The sequence below is a fragment of the Acomys russatus genome, chromosome 7 (genome assembly GCF_903995435.1).
Source record: "Acomys russatus chromosome 7, mAcoRus1.1, whole genome shotgun sequence".
NCBI classification, from domain to species: Eukaryota; Metazoa; Chordata; class Mammalia; order Rodentia; family Muridae; genus Acomys; species Acomys russatus.
Genome location: NC_067143.1, coordinates 8,085,792 through 8,104,146, shown reverse-complemented (window position 1 = coordinate 8,104,146; position 18,355 = coordinate 8,085,792). Strand labels below are relative to the sequence as shown.

General features: G+C 46.5%; 1 pseudogene; it reads left to right on the top strand.

The window, feature by feature from the left end:
* LOC127192429 (GTP-binding nuclear protein Ran-like) overlaps positions 1-10,185 on the top strand; it is a 49,338-nt pseudogene extending 39,153 nt beyond the window's left edge.
* The last annotated feature ends 8,170 nt before the right edge of the window (positions 10,186-18,355 follow it).

Genomic DNA, 18,355 nt, shown 5'->3' with positions numbered 1-18,355 from the left:
AACCCTCTAATCGAAGGTCTAGAGGTAACTTGCTTCATGACAAGACTTTTGAGCCCTTGAACAGAAATGTCCAGGTTGCCCCACGTAGAATCAGTGATCATTTGAAACAAACAAACAAGCAAACAAGCCTCGTGCTTTTTGCAGGGAAGCCCAGATGGCTCCTCCCTTGCTGCTTTAGCATGACCCCCACAAATTCCAGGGCCTCACGGTGTGCTGACTCGCCTTCCCGAATCCAGTCCCTCCCTCAAGGAATGGCCTTTCAAACAAACATTTACAGCCTGTGACATCCCTAAGGCACACACCCCAGTTGTCCCTCATAACCAGCTGGGCAGCCAAGGCAAGCCTCATTGCAGAACTGTCAAGACAAAGGCGAGAGGTTACATAGTTCCAATTAGCAGAAGCCCCACCGACTCAAAACAGCCCCTCACCCCTTCATCATCGTCTCTCCCCTCCGAGGAAATCATCACAATTGCCACCAACATCCTAGAAACAAAAGGTGACAGAGCAAACACGCAGCTTTCAGGCAGACCTCGGGATTAAAATGTAATCTCAAAATAAAGTCTAATAACTTTCCCCCTTTTGAACACACTTGGAATAAAATTAGCATATAAATCAAAGCTTAATTAGGACATTGTAACAAGAATCAGTACCGGCTGGCTACGAGGGGTTTCAGGCCGGCTATAATGCACCAAATAAACACCATAATTAGAGAACAAAATCAAGGCGGTCTCTTGGCAATCAATCACCCAGCCAGGCTTGGGCCTCTCGGCTGAGGGTCACCTCTATTTGCTATCTTGTTCATCTTGCCTCCCAGCCAGTCTCTCCTGAGACGCCGCACGCTTTCCAGTCTGTGTTGGTGGCACATGTTTCTTGTTCCTAGCGCTCATGGGGAGTCCTGGCACCCAGCAGAGCTTGGGAAACTTAGAGCAACTCAGAACAAGGGCCTGTGAGCTTCTCGTAGAAACAGTTACTCCTTTATTCCAGCTACAATGTCTGGTTTTACCTAATCCGGAAATCCTACCTGGGACCCCTGAAAAAAAAAGTCTCCCCTTATTTCACTGTGACCTGGCCATGTGACTAGCTTGTTTCTCTCTGTCTCTGCCTTTGTCTTTCTCTCTGTCTCTCTGTCTCTGTCTTTGTCTTTCTGTCTGTCTGTCTCTCTCTGTTTCTCTGTCTCTGTCTCTGTCTCTGTCTCTCTCTCTCTCTCTCTCTCTCTCTGTGTGTCTCTCTCTCTCTCACACACATACACACACATACACACACACACACTTCCCACATCACCTTTGCTCATCCCCTCTCCTCTCCTACCAATGTTTTTCGTTTGGTTGGTTAGTTGGTTTGGTTTGGTTTGTTTTCTGCATGGCTTTCTCCTTTCTCTCTTCAAATACCAGTTCATCAGAGAAGTCATCCTCAATTCCCTTATCTCATACAACACCTCCCATCATTTTAACTCCCTTTGCTGGGGAGCTTGAGGGGCCACAGAAGTGTGCAGTCTACCCCTCTATATCTGATCTAATAGCAGAATAAGGGGCAGGGAGAGCAAACAAGGAAAGGGGGTGGTAGAAATGGTTCAGTCTGCAATGTTGTATAGGCTTGAGGACCTGAGTTTGCCTGCAGCATCCACAAAAAAAGGCCAGGGCCTGGGGCTGGAAAGATGGCTCAGCGGTAAACAGTATGTACTGCTTTAGCAGAAGACCTGAGTCCAAGCAAGTCCCAGCACCCAGGTTGGCTTAGAACTACCTGTAATTCTACCTCTCTTTCCCAGGGCCTCTGCTTCCCAGGACTCACATGTACCCACCCTACAACACTTACTCACACATATATACATGCATACATACATAAATACATATATACACACACATACAGAGAGAGACATACACACAAACATAATTAAAATATCAACAATAAATATTTTCAAAAGTCCACAGCCAGTGGTACATCCTATAATCCTAGCTGGTCAGTGGAGACAGGAGGATTCCTGTGGCTTTCTAGGCAGCCAATCTATCCAAATCGGTGAGGTCCAAGTTCAGCGAAACACCCTGAGTCATGAGAGAAACACCTAGTGTGGATCTCTGGCCCCCACATGCACACACATACTGCACACATGGCATGCACACACAGACACACTCTCACACTCACAGACACTCACATACAGTCACACACACAGATACACACACATCCTCACACAGAGATACAGAGATACACACACACACACACACACACACAGAGAGAGAGAGAGAGAGAGAGAGAGAGAGAGAGAGAGAGAGAGAGTTATTGAGCATCCGCCACAGAACAGGGACCAACAAATGAGACAGAAAGAGAAAAGTCTCCTAAAGAGCACAGTGTGATGGAAACACAGTCATCGACTAGCATGAGCCTTGGCATTTATTCTCTTAATTTTCATAACTCAGCTTATAGGAAGTCCTAACTCCTGCCCTTCCACTTTCCACAGTGAAAAAGTAGACGCAGAAAGAGGAAATGCTTTGCCCACATTCATATAGTTCATAAATGGCCGAGCTAAAATTGAAACTGAACAAGGGCTTTGTTTCAGTACCCACAACAAAATACTGTGCACAAACTGTTACAGAATAAAACTGTCCTGCAACACCATGGAAAAGGCAGGAAGACCGGACGGCAGGGAAACTTGATGTGGGCAGGGAGGGCGGGAGGGACAGCTAAGCAATGGTCTTCAGTGACTTTTGACCTAGGACTTTCGGGATGAGCAGTTTCCTTGGCCGGTCTGTAAGTTGCACTGTGGCACAGTGGTCCCTTCTACACAGAGGAACCAAGCTTGCAAAAGCCTGGAGGAAGAATCCTAGAGCTCTGGGGGGGGGGGGGGGGTGGGGTAGAGGAAGGTGTGGTGGGAGGCCCGCCGTGAGGTGGGAAAGCAACAGTCAGATTTCCATGACAATAGTCTTTCTTCTTGGGCCGGCTGGAAGGCCTCCAGTTTCCAAAGAAATGTCCCAGTGATGAACAGCCACCGACTGTGCAAAATGTGATCAAAATACAGAAACTCTCACCCTTCACACCTTTTACGCATTCAATTATTGCGAGGAACTGACTGAGTGGGTGTTGTGTTGCGGGTGTCAGGGACATGCTCCCCACCCTTGTTGGGTGTGTGCAGAGCATGCTGGGGAGAAATCTTAGACAGCCCACTTGTGCATCTTCTGGGCTACACTGCATGGGGCTAGGGGCCAGCCAGACTCTGCGTCAGGTGCTCTGTTCAATGCGAAACTGAAGACACATTCCCAAATTACAACTAGACCCAGTGACCTAAGCAACATCAACAGCCACTTAAGACTTCATCAGGTTTGAAGCATTTCTCGGGAAGCTCGCACAGGATAAATCATGTGGGCCGCTCCGCTGTGTAAACTTTGCTAATTGAATCAAGGGTGATGGAATGATCCGCTACAGACCTGTGATTCATTCTGCATATTGACATGCTCTACTCCACTGAAACTTGTCAGATGACTACAGTCAGCTACAGGAGGCATAAAGGCGAACAGGAAGACAAACAGACTGCTTCCGAACGGACTTCAGAAGCATTTTCAAAACAGTCTCCTTTGCCTCCTGTTTCCCACTCCCCCCTCCCCAATTTTTTTTCCTCCTGTAGAACAATTGTAGCTCCCCTAGCTCACTTCTCCAAGCCAGTCTTCTTTGTGCACCTCAAGAATGCCAAGCTTGCTCCCATCCGAGAGGCTGCACTCCTACCGTTCCCCTGCATCGCACGCTGTCTGCTCTGACTGACGCTCACAAGACTGACTGGGACTCCTCCCTGATGCCCGCAACCCATATGCCACTTCCCAGAAGATATGGTTTTGGCTGTTCATTTAAGGTTCCCCCAGACTATAGGGCTCGCCACTTTGAAATGATCTTGCTCTGAGATTCGCTTGCTTTTCCCCTCTGTCTTCCCTTGCTAAAATGAAAACATCGTGTAGCAAAAGGTTAATTTTTTTTAATCTCCCCATCCTGTAGGCCATCATAAAGCAGGCTGAAGAATACATGCGCGAGCTATCTAGGGGCTTTTCCCAAGCAGGCTCTGGACACACACACGGGGATGGAGACACTGTCCCAAACACCCACTCGGTCAATATCTTGAAATAACTGAATGAGTAAAGGGCAAGATGTTCTCTATTGTGACCAGATTTTATACACATCATGGCTGTTCATCATTGTGGGGCCCTCGGGATGACATCTCTTTGGAAATCTGAGGCCGTCCAGCTGGGCCAGGGATGAAGACTGTTGTCATGGCAATATGGTGTTACCGTATGTCCCGCTGCAACCTTGGAGGCTGGATGGGAAGACACAAAGATCTCTGCCTGGAGGAGAGCCGTTGTCTGCTCACCAAGCTGAGGTTCCCAGTGAGATCCGAGGTCCGCCTATGATGTCACTACCTTTGGGCCAGTCGCTATCAAGCCCTTACAGTCTAGATATGAGTCTCCGTCTGCTACAGCAGTCCCACTTGCTTCTTCTGGGTCGGTTGCTTGCCTTTTAAATTCCTGTCGCTGCCTTTTGTTCCCCCAGACATTCAGAATTTATACGTAGTCAAATCTGCCAGCCTCAGGCTTTGTTATATGCTGAGAAAGAACTAACTCCTCTATCCCAAGATCACAAAACAACATGCTCTAATATTTCTTTCGGGTTCTTTTCTATTTCTTCTAAGTAGATCATTAATTGTCACAATATTTCAATTGCCTATTGTTGCTGGTGGTGTAGAAAGGCTCCTTTCTGCTGTGTTCCTGTGCGTTGTCTCCTCTGTTCACTGAGAGAGAGCTTCATCTTCCCCAGGGTCATATTTTGGGTGTGTGGCGAGTCTCCAAAGCTTTATAATTTGTGCTAACAATATAACCGTCCTTACATTATGTCTGTATTCCTTGGTTTTTGACTGTTTGTCACATTTATTCTTCCAGATTAATTCTAGAACAAATTATGTTTTCATATACACACACAAAATCCTAGTGTTTTGTTTACTAAATTATACTTATGAACTAATTTGAGAACTGTTGCCTTTACAATACTGAGCCATCTTAGAGAAACTGTGTGTTTATCACTGATTCTTCTTTTGTTTACACAACAACAAAAATGCTTTTCTTTACATTGACTGTCTTAGTTTGCTTCATGTTGCAGCAACATAATACATGAGGCTGAATAATTTATAAGAAGAGGCTGGAGAGGTGGCTCAGAGGTTAAGAGCACTGGCTGTTCTTCCAAAGGTCCTGAGTTCAATTCCCTGTAACGACATGGTAGCTCACAACCATCTATAATGCCTTCTTCTGGCATGCAGGTATGTATGCAGATAGAGTACTCATATGCATAAAATAAATAAATAAATCTTTAGAAAGAAAGAAAGAAAGAAGGAAGGAAGGAAAGAAAGAAGACATTTGTTTAGGTCACAGTTTTGGGGAATAAAAGACCAAGACCAGGCATCCTCAACCTGCTTGGCCTGTCATGTGGCATCAGAGGCAGGGACATGTGAGAATTTCTCCTGGTGGCTGCTACTTTAGTAGATCTATAATGCCTCTCAAAAGGCCCCTGAGTAAAGGCTTGATAGCCAGTCCATGGTACTATTGGGAGCTGACGGGACCCAGAAGAGATGGAATCTGGAGGGAAATCTTCTGGTAGGTAAGCCATTCTTAAGTGAGATAACGTTTAGAGAAAAGGCTTAAGAGTAACAAAAGTTAGAGTTGGTTTAACAAAGTTTAACACTGTTGCTAAGCCAGTAGTGATCAACATAGGAAAAGGTATTGTTCTGCACATTTCCTTGTACCTAGAGCTTTAATTAAAACTAAAGAAAAATTAAAGAAATCTTGTTACATAGTCCATCCAAACAAATCTATCATCTTCAAGTAACCATGCTTGTCTCTTTCCCTCCAATATTTGAAGTATCTCTTTTTTTTCTTAGTTTATTGCTTCAGGTAGGAATCTAGTCTTACCCTGGCCAACCTCAGGGACAGTGTCCATCTTGTGTTATCTTTACTTGAGAGGCCTCCATAATTATACCATTAAATTCTGTGCTGCCCTTCATTCCTCATATCCTGTGCTTTATAGGTGTCGGAACTCACTAGGTAAGTTGTAATTGGGAAACTGTATTTAGTTTTGTAAGAATGTGCACTCAGCATTCACAGAGGCAGCCCTGAGGTTTTTCTCAGGTTAAGCCACACTTACTTTCACGGGGCAAAGCCTTACTTCCTGACAGTATTGTACTTTCAATGTTTTTCTGGATCATATTTGCTAATGTTTTGTGTAGAATTTCTTTTCAACTACAAGCATAGTCATATGGTTGATGTTTGAGGCCAGTTGCCTTGGAATATCCTGAAAACGTGGTGTAGGAAGTTACGGATCTTCATGAATTAAGTGGCTAATTGAATAAAACACATGGAATGAAGAAACAGACTTCAGAGGTCTATCGGAAACGGGTAGTAAGCCCACTAGAGCCAATCCGCTTGCTAGTTTCATAGGCATCGCTGCACGCTTTTGATCTCCTGGAGCAGTGGTTCTCGCTGTAGGTTGTAACCACTGTAAGGGTCACATGTCAGATATCCTGCATGTCAGATATTTACATATGATTCGTAACAGTAGCAACATTACAATTACGAAGTAGCAAGAAAAACAATTGTATCGTTGGAGAGCACTACAACATGAGGAGCTGCATAAAGAATCACAGCATCAGGAAGCTTGAGAACGGCTACTCTGCAGTCAAAAATAAAAACTGGGGCATAGGAAGAGCCTCAGGTCCAGTTTAAGCTCATCCCGGAACACCGGGGACGACACCATACGTGAAGCGCCACTTGACAGGCAAGTTTGAAAAGAAGTACGTAGCCACCCCAGAAGTGGAGGTGCACCCTCGTGTTCCACACCAACAGAGGACCCACTAAGTTCAATGTGGGAGACACAGCTGGGCAGGAGAAATTAGGGGACCTCCATGACGGCTACTCTATCCAAACCCAGTGTCTGTTATAATGTTTGATGGTAGCATCAAGACTTACAAAGCCAGGCATGGTGGCGCGCGCCTATAATCCCAGCACTCTGGGAGGTAGAGGCAGGTGGATCTCTGTGAGTTCAAGGCCAGCCTGGTCTACAAAGTGAGTCCAGGACAGCCAAGGCTACACAGAGAAACCTTGTCTTGAAGAGCCAAAAAAGAAAAAAGAAAAGATAAGAGTTACTTACAAGAATGTACCTAACTGGCATAGAGACCTGACAGGAATGTGTGAAAACATACCCGTTGTGTCTCGTGGCAACATCGTGGACATTAAGGACAGCAAAGTGAAGGCAAAAAAACAAAAAACAAACAACAACAACAACAACAACAACAAAAACCTATAGTCTTCCACTAAAAGATTCTTCAGTTCTATAATATTTCTGCCCAAAGTAACAACAACTGTGAAAAGCCTTTCCTCTACCTTGCCAGATCCTAACTTGGACTTGGCCGCCATGCCTGCTTTTCCCCCATCTGAGGTGGCCGTGGCCCCAGCTTTGGCAGCATGGTAGGAGCTGGATTTAGAGGATACTCAAATGAGTGCCCTCCCGGTGAAGGCGGCTAGTGAGAAAGTGAATCTGCGCCCCTGCGTCAGAAGTCCAGCTTCACAGGCGCCCGTCCTGTGGTGTCAGTGTATGTGCCACTTCATGTAGCCAAGCAGAATGTGTGTTTTTAAGGTATGCTGAAGGAGATAGATGGATTTTGGAGTGGGTGTGGCGTGGCAGTAAAAGCATACCTTTGGGGGGGGGGGAGCGGACTTGCATATTTAACTCTTTGGAACGCAGTTGTTTTCTTCCTGAATTTCTACGACTTCTCCGGTTGCATTGCAATGTTCTGTGGTGAGATCTTGTTTTACTACTGTCATTCTCCATTTATCTTGTTTAGAATCAGGATGAGGTTGTATTTAAAATAATCTGGAAAAAAAACTGTTAAAATGGAGCCTGGTGTGGTGGCACACGCCTTTAAATCCAGCACTCAGAAGGCAAAGGCAAAGGCAAAAGCAGGCAGACCTCTATGAATTCAAGGCTAGCCTGGTCTACATAGTGAGTTCCACAGCAGCCAGAGCAAATGGTAAGGCCCTATCTCAAAAGAAAAAGAAAAAGAAAAAAAAAAAAACAGATGAAGTTGAGAATTGATTTTTCTAGTTCTCTAAAGAATTGTGTAGATATTTTGATAGGGATTGCATTGAATCTGGATTCCAGGTAGAGCGCTGAGAGTGGCATGGAAGAATGGGGAGATGGAAGGACTCAGAGGGTTCAGGAGCCCCACAAGGAGACTATCAAGGCTGGTGGATCTGGACCCAGGGGGTCCTATACAAACTGTTGCACCAACCAAGGACAATGCATGCAGTGAACCTAGACCCCCTGTTCAGATCTAGCCAATTGACAACTCATTCTCCATGGTTGTGAGGAGAGCAGGGATTGTCTCTGACATGAGCTCTGGTCACGATCATTTTCCCTTGGTAGGAATAAGGCAGAAGAGAGAGGAAGGGAGGGTAGGAACCAGAAGACACAAGCGAGAGGATAACATTCAGAATGTAATCTGAATTAAAACTTGAATATAATGGAGATTTGAGCTTTGACTAACTGAATTTTGGAGCCACTAACGAGGCTTCAATCATTTTAATAAAAGATTATAGAAGCTGAAGGCACAAAGGCAGAAACTCAGCCTGCACCTACGTAGCCAGGTGAGAGCTCTCTGGCTCCGAATAGGCAGAAAATGAAATCAAGAGGAAGATATCATGGGTATTTTTACTTAGGATTTTACAAGCAAAGAGAATCAATTCCAACGTTAGAATTTTCAGTAGCATCTTTGTAAAGGCATGACATAAATATTCCGCTCACATGTTTGAACACTTGGTCACCAGCTGGGGGCGCTGTTTAGGAAGGTTGTGGAACCTGCGCCAGCCTTGAGGCTTAACAGCCCTGCCCCCACCTCCTGTCTGCTCTCTGCCCTGTGAGCACAGTCGTCATGTGACCAGCTGACCAGTCTCCTCACCATCATTCCTTCCCCACCGAACTCTAGGCCAAAGTTAAGCCTTCCTCTCTCAGGTCGCTTTTACCAGGGTTTCAGTCACGTAACTTGAAAAGTAACTAACTGTGTTTTTTGCGTGAGAACGGATGATTTTCAGGGCATCCCTTGAGATGGAAAATATAAAAGAGTAGGTTGAATGCTATGAGGATAGGGCAGTGGTTCTCAGCCCCTTTGGGGGTTGACTGACTCTTTCACATAGGTTGTGTAAGACCATAAAAAAAACGCAGATATTTATATTATGATTCATAACACTAGCAAAATTACAGTTATGAAGTAGCAACGAAAATAATTTTATGCCTGGGGTGGGGGTGGGGTCAAAACGTAAGGAACTGTATTGAAGGGCCCCAGCGCTAGAAAGGTCAAGAATCACTGAGCTAGCATGATCTCTAGCCAAGAACTGCCTTATGACGGCAGGGGCTCTAGGGGACAGTTTCAGGTGAGCAGCCCCACAGCAGTGAGATCAGAGCCTTTCTAATGATCTAGCCTTGCTGCCGCGCCCAGTGAAGGAAGACCGCACAAGCCAGCCGCAGGAAGGCAATAGAGCCAGGGAACACGCAGCCCTTGTACTCACTAACCTGGCTTCTCTCTGAGGCCGTCTTCAGAGGTCAGTGACTATTTACAGAATGCTGTCTGATGGCTTCTCACCCCCAAATGCAAATCCCAGCCTTTACAAAAAAAAAAAAAAAAAGTCCTTGGCTTACTTTCACTCCACAAATCCTATACTTGGGGCAGGAGGGGAGCAGACAGGGCGTAGTTTCGCGATCTACTCTGCGACTCTTAATGCCGAGAGATCCCTTGAGAGAGTCTACACCTCCAATTCAAGTGAGCTTGCTCTTCTCAAGAGTTAGATTTCATCAGGAAAGAAAAGTGGAAACGGAGCACTTCAGAATCCAAGCCAGATGCTACCTGCAGCTGTTGCGAGGTCTCCTCTGGTGCAGGGCCCCTGCACAAGTGCTAATGGGCTGTGCGCGGTTCTCATGCATAGGCTTCTGAACAGCAGACATGTCCCCCGTTGCATGAGAATTGTTCACGCTTCAGCTAAGGGACCCAGCATCTCTAACCAAAACAGACCGGAAGCAAGACTGATGAACAGACTTGCCTTACCCACAGCCCGCATCAGCCTCCGGGAGTGCTTCGAGGGCTTCATCCTCCTCAGAATGTTCGTCTTGTGCTAATTTCTTTTCAGATGGAGTTGTTTTTCTGAAGGTAGTATCTGTCTTTGCTCCTCTAAGTACATAAATCTTCCTTTGTCACATTCTAGAGTTGGTGTTCCAGATAAATTTGATGCCAAAGAAAATCTACAAAATCTGCCCCCCCCCCCGCACCGCACCCCCTGTGTAACTAGTTTATTTTTCTTGGTAAAGATGGTGCGCTTTTCTACTGGTTTAAAGTCTAAATATATATAATATCATATACATACATATATATACCTATAAATATACACATTAAATAGCTTTTAACAAAAAATATTTAAATATAAATATATATATAGCTTGATAAAACTTATAAAAGTGATACATAGTAACTTGATAAAATTAAGGCTGCCACATTCATGTATTTCTTTTCTTGGTGGCTGTTTAACATTTTCCCTTGGCTGCTATTTCTCTATTCATTCTGGTTTCTGCTTGTCTTCCTTCTGATGGTCTTGGAAGGCTAGCTCTGTTGTAGGATTATTATTCCCATAATTTCTACTTCTTTTGGTTTGTTTTGGTTGGGTTTCGTTTTATATTCTGGGGAATTCTTCTGATTCACTGATCCTATTTTCCTCTATATGCCATATCTAAGAGTTACTGTATCTTGATTTTTTTTTTCTTACTTGACTTTCTTTCTTCTTCCAATTGGTTCCTGTTGCCTGGTCGCACCCTATTTCTCTTGATTTATTGGTTCGGTGTCTTAAGATTATCTTAGACTCTTTGTTAGGCATTTAATTATCTTCTTCTGTTGCCTGCATTAGCCCCACTGCAGTCAGATGTTACCTGCTCTGCATTCTTGCTACCCTGCACCCCTGCCCCACCGTGAGCTGCTCATGTCCTCATAGCCATGGTGTGCCCTGGTCTCTCTGTGCCACTACACCTGTGCTGGCATGACACTGACTCCATCAGCTTTCCTAAGAGATCGCTCTGTATTCCCTTACAGAGCTAGTTGTATTGCTAAAAGGGCCCATAATGGCATCAGCAATCCCCACCCAAGCTAGTCTGTCATTCATGCCTCCTGCAGCCTGGGGGCAAAGTTAGGATCAGGCTTTCCTGGTGAGGCTGAGAACCTTCTGGGGTCCCTTCACTGGTCCCCTCTTACTTCATCAGAGCACCCTTACTTCCCACCTCCCATATCTAATGCCACCCTGAATTTTATGGGTACCACCATATATTACCGTAGGTGAGTGGACCACATCTGCTGACTGACAGCTTGGGGAGGGAGGAGGGAGATCATAGGGAGATGCTCTGATTTCTGGCCAGGACACGCAGGTGTGCTTTTCTCCAGACTGTGGACCTTTGAAGAACAAAGGTTTGATCCGGTAGTCTTTATTGTTCCAGCACTTTCTGTGTACTTCCAGGTGTCCAGGCTGCTGTTCAAATGTGCTGCTGCTGAAAAAGTCCTTCCCACCTCCATTGCTGCCCACTCCCGAGCCCAGGCTCAGCCATCCCATCTTGCATGTGGAGTAGGCCCCAGCAGCACTCAAAAGGAGTGTCTCTGTCCTTGTCTCATGTCTCCAGACCCCACTGGCACCAACTGCACATTGCACCTTTTTGCCTTGGATTCTAAGACATGTGTGTACAAACAAATATGCAAATAAATGACCCCCTTCAACTTAATTGTGAAGCTGAGGCAGAATCCGAGTTCTATTCAAGCGAGTTCATGTCCTTGGTGCCTACTTCAGCATGCCATGTGACACAAAACAACTAAACACTGCACAACTGAACAGAGTAATACACAGAGAGGGTTGCCACCAGACTGAAATACTTCCATATTATAATGACTGTTGGGTCTTGGGTATCATAATAATTCTGGAGTCAGAAAGAATAAGGAAAGAAGATTTATCACCAAGTTCCTAAGATGCACTAGGCAATGTACCAGGTCCTGTCTCTAGCATCAAAGAGGAGAGTGTCTTCAAGCTGATAAGTAATGCTTCCAATAAGAACTTATGCCTTGCAGAAGTGAGGTGGGCATTGATGATTACTTTTCATAAAAGGTGAACTAGTTGGTTCAACATGGCAGAGCTTGTAAGTAGCAGAGCTGGATTTGAACCCAGGCACTTTGAGCCTGGAGACAGGGCTCCCATTGTTAGGGTATGCCAGTTCCGATAAACTGTGTCCATACCAGGCCTGCTAGCTACTAAGGGACTGAGGTTCCCCTAAAGCACATGATTAGAACCGAGCCATTAAGTGCCAATTTCTTTGCTCTTAGAAATCATTTGAGTGTTTTGTTTTGTTTTTTACGCTTGCACTAATCCCTGGGATGTGGCCTCAAGAGACTATGATGGTCCAGAGAGACTGAAAGTCCTTATGAACAGAACCTGAGGAATGGAGAAAAAGGCCTCTCCAATCTGGAATAGAGGTGAGGGAAACCACCAACAGTTGGAGGACATAGCAGAATTAGTCACAAGTCTCACCTGACCCAGACTGCTGGGTACAGACTGCTTTGGCAAGACTCTTCTCAAAACTACTCACTCTGAGGTACCCTTTACCCTGGGCCACTTGCATTGTTCTGTGCCAGACAGAGAGACATATGTGAGCACACCTCTTGTCATGTTGTCAGCTGCCCTACCATAGAGCTCTTCCTTAAAAAAAAAAAATTGGTATCATAGTACCAGCATCCATGTGTCCAGGCAGCAAGCTTTTCTGAACATTGATTTGGCTTTCTTCTCAGACAGTGGCTGTACCACAGGCATGAGTTTAAATCTTAGGACGTGGCCTCAGAATAGGAAGCCAGTTCTGGATTGTGTCCACAGCCGTTCTACCCCTTCACACACCTGGTCTCCCCCTCATGGCCTCACTTGAAACGGGGTTGCAGAGGGCAGTATTCTGGCCAAGCATCACACCATACTCCCTAGATACAGCCATAGGACAGTGTGAGGAAGAGGAGAGTGTGGATGTCTATAATACCCCTGCTTCCCTGGGTATCCTGAGCAAATGGGAGGCCTGGCCATGCAGACTCATGACCTCCAGCCAGTAAAGTTTGTGCTCAAATTGCCACCTGTGGTTGGAGACGTTAATTTATACTTGCAATTTCTTTAGTCTGTCACAACCACACAGGAGAGCTGTTAGCCTTGTTTTACACACACACACACACACACACACACACTGAAGCTCTCTCCTTCTGAGCAGTGAGTGGAAGAACTAGATTCTGATCTCAGGTGCATGTGTGCCTGACATCCCCGTCTTAAATCTCTGCCAAGAGGTTTGGATTCAATTTCACCTTTGTCCCATATGCATGGCCCTACAGACCTGGGTCACTGCTGCCAAGCTTGTGGATGAAGCAGAACTGGAGAGTGAGGAGCGAGCGCATCCCAGGCCAGGAATAGGGAGAGGTAGGGAGGGGGAGGGGAGGCTCGGTATTAGAGGGAATATGGTTGCATGAGAGGTCACCTAATGACGCCCCCCCCCCAGCCCGCCCAGCCTGGGAGAGAAGGATGAGCGCAGGAATCTAAGGAAACTGTGTGTCAGGGGTTCTTAAATGCACACCCAAAATTCCGGGCCTGGGTGTGGACTCAGTATCTCTAAGTCACCTTTGTGTTCTGGGTTCCAGGAGCAAGCATAAGATCAAAAGACTCTAGATGTCGAAGTTTCTAGGCTCAGCCTGAATACAGTGCTCAGCCTGCCCTGGCTGGGACTTTGGCTCCCCCTCTCCCCAGATGACATAATCACAACTGTGCAACGTAACTATGCAGTGCGGCCATAAGCAAGCCACACCCACTTTTGCCTCTGGGGCCAAGGAGAAAACGAGTTTTGTTCTTCCCAAAGAAAGGCTTTTCAGCAGAGTCCTCTCCCACTCTTGGAACAGATGCAGGGCTGCTCTGACCAGCTTGGGAGCTGTCCCTTAAGAGTTTCCCACAAGTGCCACCAGGTCTCCCCATTCAGGGGACTTGGTCAAATATGAGGCACCAGAGTACATGTGAAAGTCAGACCCCACTCTCCACTCAACTGTGGAGAATGTCCTGTCCATTGGCTAGATCTGGGTAGGGGTTTGAAGTTTATGGCCTGATTGTCCTTGGCTGGTGCCATAGTTTGAGCGGGACCCCTGAGCCCAAATCTGCCTATCATAATGTTCTTCTTATAGGTTTCTAGGATCCTCTGGATTCTTCAACTTTGCCATTCTCCCATGCTTCTCTCATCTAGAGTCCCAATAGGCTGTCCTCCCCTCTGTCCCAACTCAGAGGAAGAATAGCAGGCTACCAAGAAGAGACTTGATACCCTATGAGCACATACAGGGGGAGGAAGTCCCCCTCAGTCACGGTCATAGGGGAGGGGAATAAGGGGAAAATGGGAGGGAGGGAGGAATGGGAGGATGCAAGAGACGGGATAACCATTGAGATGTAATATGAATAAAGTAATAAAGTTTAAAAAATAAAATAAATAAAAATTAGTAACAATAAAAAAAAAAAAAAGAGTTTTCCACAAGTGGTTCCTGCCCCAGTCACTGCTTGGTGCAAAGCCTGTTTAAGATCTGCACAGGGTGAAAGACGAAGTAGCTTGGAAGTGCCCAGTGCAGGGACAATTACCACCCAATTCCTGCCTTGGAGAAATTTACAAATCTCCACAAGGACAAAAACCATAGGAGCGCAACCAGGGGGGGAAAAAATGTGTCTTGAGGCTGGGGAGACAGCTCAGTCAGTAAAGTGCTTGCCACATAAGCAGAAGGACCCAAGTTTAATCCCAAGAATCATGCAAAGGGCAGGCATGGAGGCATGTGCCTGTAAGCCCAGCACTGGAAAGGCAGAGAGGTGGGGCTCTCCAGTACCCAAGTACAAGCCTGCATGCACACAAAAATGACTCCTCTATGAGTGCCCATCTGTCACCGTCAGTCCACATTGTATCATCTGTCATTGAAGTAAAATAGCAGAGACAGTCACTGGGAGGGGATGGCTCGGGTTGTGTCTTGAAAGGCAACTGCCATGATACTAACTAGCTCAGCTGTCCTTAGAGCTGCAAACGGAATGAAGCTCCGTGTTGTCAAGTGCCCGCTTGATCAAGAGACAGTAAGGTGTATCCAAAACCCTTAAAACCTAAGATTTAAGACAAAAACACTTGAAAGCTGACTTGAACTTCCAAATTAAGGTGAATTGCATACCACAGGCTGAGCTGGCTAACGGGGTTTGAAGAGACTATACCTGTGACAGCCATGTCCAGGTAGGACCAGAAGGCACGAATAGTGGGGAAAACCTTCCAGTCTGGACAAACCAGGACAGGAACACATACACAGGAGCTCCCAAAAGCCCCAGGTAAGAACAGACACCAGAATAATGTGTGTCTTCCTCCTCGAGGGCCTGGGAATAAATAAACCTAGTTGATGCCCAGAGCACACACAGAAGCCAGAACTACCAGAAATGACACAGTGGCCCAGTTTCCTGGGACTAGGACCCACGCAGGCCCGCAGCAGAGGCTGGGCACTGCAATCTGACTGGACTCGAAAGCAAAGGAGAACTCTGCACTTTAGACATGAGATGCTTTTTCACTCTCTGGAATATAGGCCCATATGCTTACCTGTACAGCCTGCCTGGGAGACATCTGTCACCAGCTTCAGTCCAAGCTGCCAGGCAGCCTCAAGAGTTGGAACAAAACTGCGGACCCTTCTGACATTTGAATTAGGTTGGCCGTCTTCTGCTTACCAGATCAAGTTGGAGCTAAGAGAGCGCTCATCTTAGAGAGCTCTCCTTTGGGGTTAGGATCAAAGAGTGAATTGCAAGATTGGACTGCCAGAGGGTCTGTGTGAAATAGGAGGGGGCCCCAACCAGTTCTATCACTGGCTGCGTTGGTTGCACCAGATGAGATCCAACTATATTGCTTTCTACTGAGGGCCTGTGCTCCCCAGCTGAGGCTACCCACAGAGAACCGTATTCCTAGGCACCACACCCTGAGTGTCTACATAACCAGCTCAGGCCTCTTAAGAGGGAAAGTAGACTATGAGGAATAGTCTGTGTTGAATACATGTCTGCACACGCAATGGCCGAGCAAAAGCCTAATCATGACTTGAGGAGGGTTCCATAAAAGCCTTGGAAGCTGGGTCCTGAAGGCAGCAGAGGCTGTGCAGGCAGCGTGGAGAGGGAGGGCACTCTAGCCAGAGAGTGGCTTGAGTTAGAGATCTAGAGGCTCCAGAACCTTCTGAGGTCTCAGGCTGGCCAAATGAATGAGGGCCTCCTGCATGCTATGGGACTGCTTTACAATGTTCCTGACTTTGCCCTTAATTCTCTGTTCGGGTGAAAGGGGAATGAGGGATGGGTGTCTAAAAATGTCGAACAGACTTTCCACACAACACTTTAAACATACTCTCCAGGGAATCACCTTTGGGAGGAAGCCAAAAGAAAAGTAGCCATTTTTTTTTAAGAGGACAGAGACAAAGGCTCCTGCCCAGGCACCACCACCACACCGGTGGGGACCATCAAGGCAATCTCTTACCAATTTTGTGGACTCTGGGCAAGCTGCCTTTCAGGACTGAGCTGGCCAGCTGGCTCACTCTGCCATTTGGATCAAGGAATCCCAGAGCTATGCCCAGATCAGAGAGGGCAATAACATATTCTCCACGGGCCGCTAGGCATTCAAATCTGTTCATTTGACCAGGAGTAAGGAACCAAGAAACCAAACAAAGCAGATCTGGGCCCTGTCATAACTTGATAAATGGAAAATCAATTTAGTCTCTATAATCCTCCAGAATCCCAAGTTGCAGGAATAGTCACCACATGCTTTGCTGCCCTACGGATTTTTTATTATGTGGCATTTAACGTGACGCTTTCGAAGAATTTTCACTACATTTATGTTAGTTGGTTGGGCTTTTTATTACTGTGGCAGAGATTCCCCAGAAAAACAACTTAAGGAGGCACAATTAATTTGGACTCATAGCTTTGGGGATTTCTGTCTGCGACAAGGTGGGCTCTCCTTCCTTGTCCTGTAAGGAGGCAATTTATCATGGTAGGAAATTGTGGTGAAATAGAACTGAGCGACTCACCGAAGCCCGGAAGCAAACAGAAAAAGAGAGGGAGGGGCCCAGGTTGGATATGGCCCCCAAGGACATTCCCCTAAGGCTCTGCTACCTCTCGGTAAGGCCCCACCTTCTGAAGTTTCCAGAACCTCCTGAAATAGCTGATACCAGCTGACAAAGCCTTCTGCACACAAGCGTCTCAGCAGAGAACCATGACAGCTCCTTCTATAATGTTACATAAAATTCCTGTTGCACTAACAAGTCACAGGTGAGTGTCCAGGGATGCACCACAGTTGGCACAGTGCCTGCCTGGTGTGCATGAGGCTCTGGGTTCTGTCTCCAGCACCATTTAAGTTGGGTATGAATCCAGTACTAAGAAGACAGAGACAAAACCATCAGTAGCTCAATGTCATTCTTAGTTGCCAACTGCATGCCAGCCTGGGCTACATGAGACCCTGTCTTTATAAGACAAAAACTACCAGGCGGGCAACTCACAGACTCATTTAAGGAGAAGACCCTGTGTGGAGACGTGATAAGTGCAGGTGGGAGAAATGAATCAAGAGAGGAGGGTTAGAGGGCATGTCTCTCTGTATATTTCCAACAGCATTGGCCTGCTGTTGGTGTGACCTTCCACGGTGACAACTCCCTCCCAGGGTAGGCGGTGACTTCTGTGAGAACTGGGTCATTCATTTGAGTTTCTTTTTTAGCCTTTTCTGGGGGCTGTCCTTTGCCACAACCCTCTTCTTCACCTGATAGATGGATGGTTTTGTAAATTGACAGAAGAGGGAACTAATGGGTGGGATGAAGGGTATAAGAGCTACTAAGAGTAGGGTCTCCTGGGGCATAGGAAGAAATGGGGTGCTGAGAAAGGGTAGGCAGAGCCGGGCGTGGTGGCGGACGCCTTTAATCCCAGCACTTGGGGAGGCAGAGGCAGGCGGATCTCTGTGAGTTCGAGGCCAGCCTGGTCTACAAAGGGAGTCCAGGACAGCCAAGGCTACACAGAGAAATGCTGTCTCAAAAAAAGAAAGAAAGAAAGAAAGGTAGCCCAGGGCCAGGTACTTCGCTGCACTCCTCACCCACCCAGCTGGACAAATATGTCAGCGCAGTACGGAATCTGTAGTGGTCAGGAAATACGAAGCTGTATCAGGCATGCCGTTGCCTTCTCTGTTACCCTCTGAACGCCTCCAAGTAATAGGCTAAAGCCAGACCTTC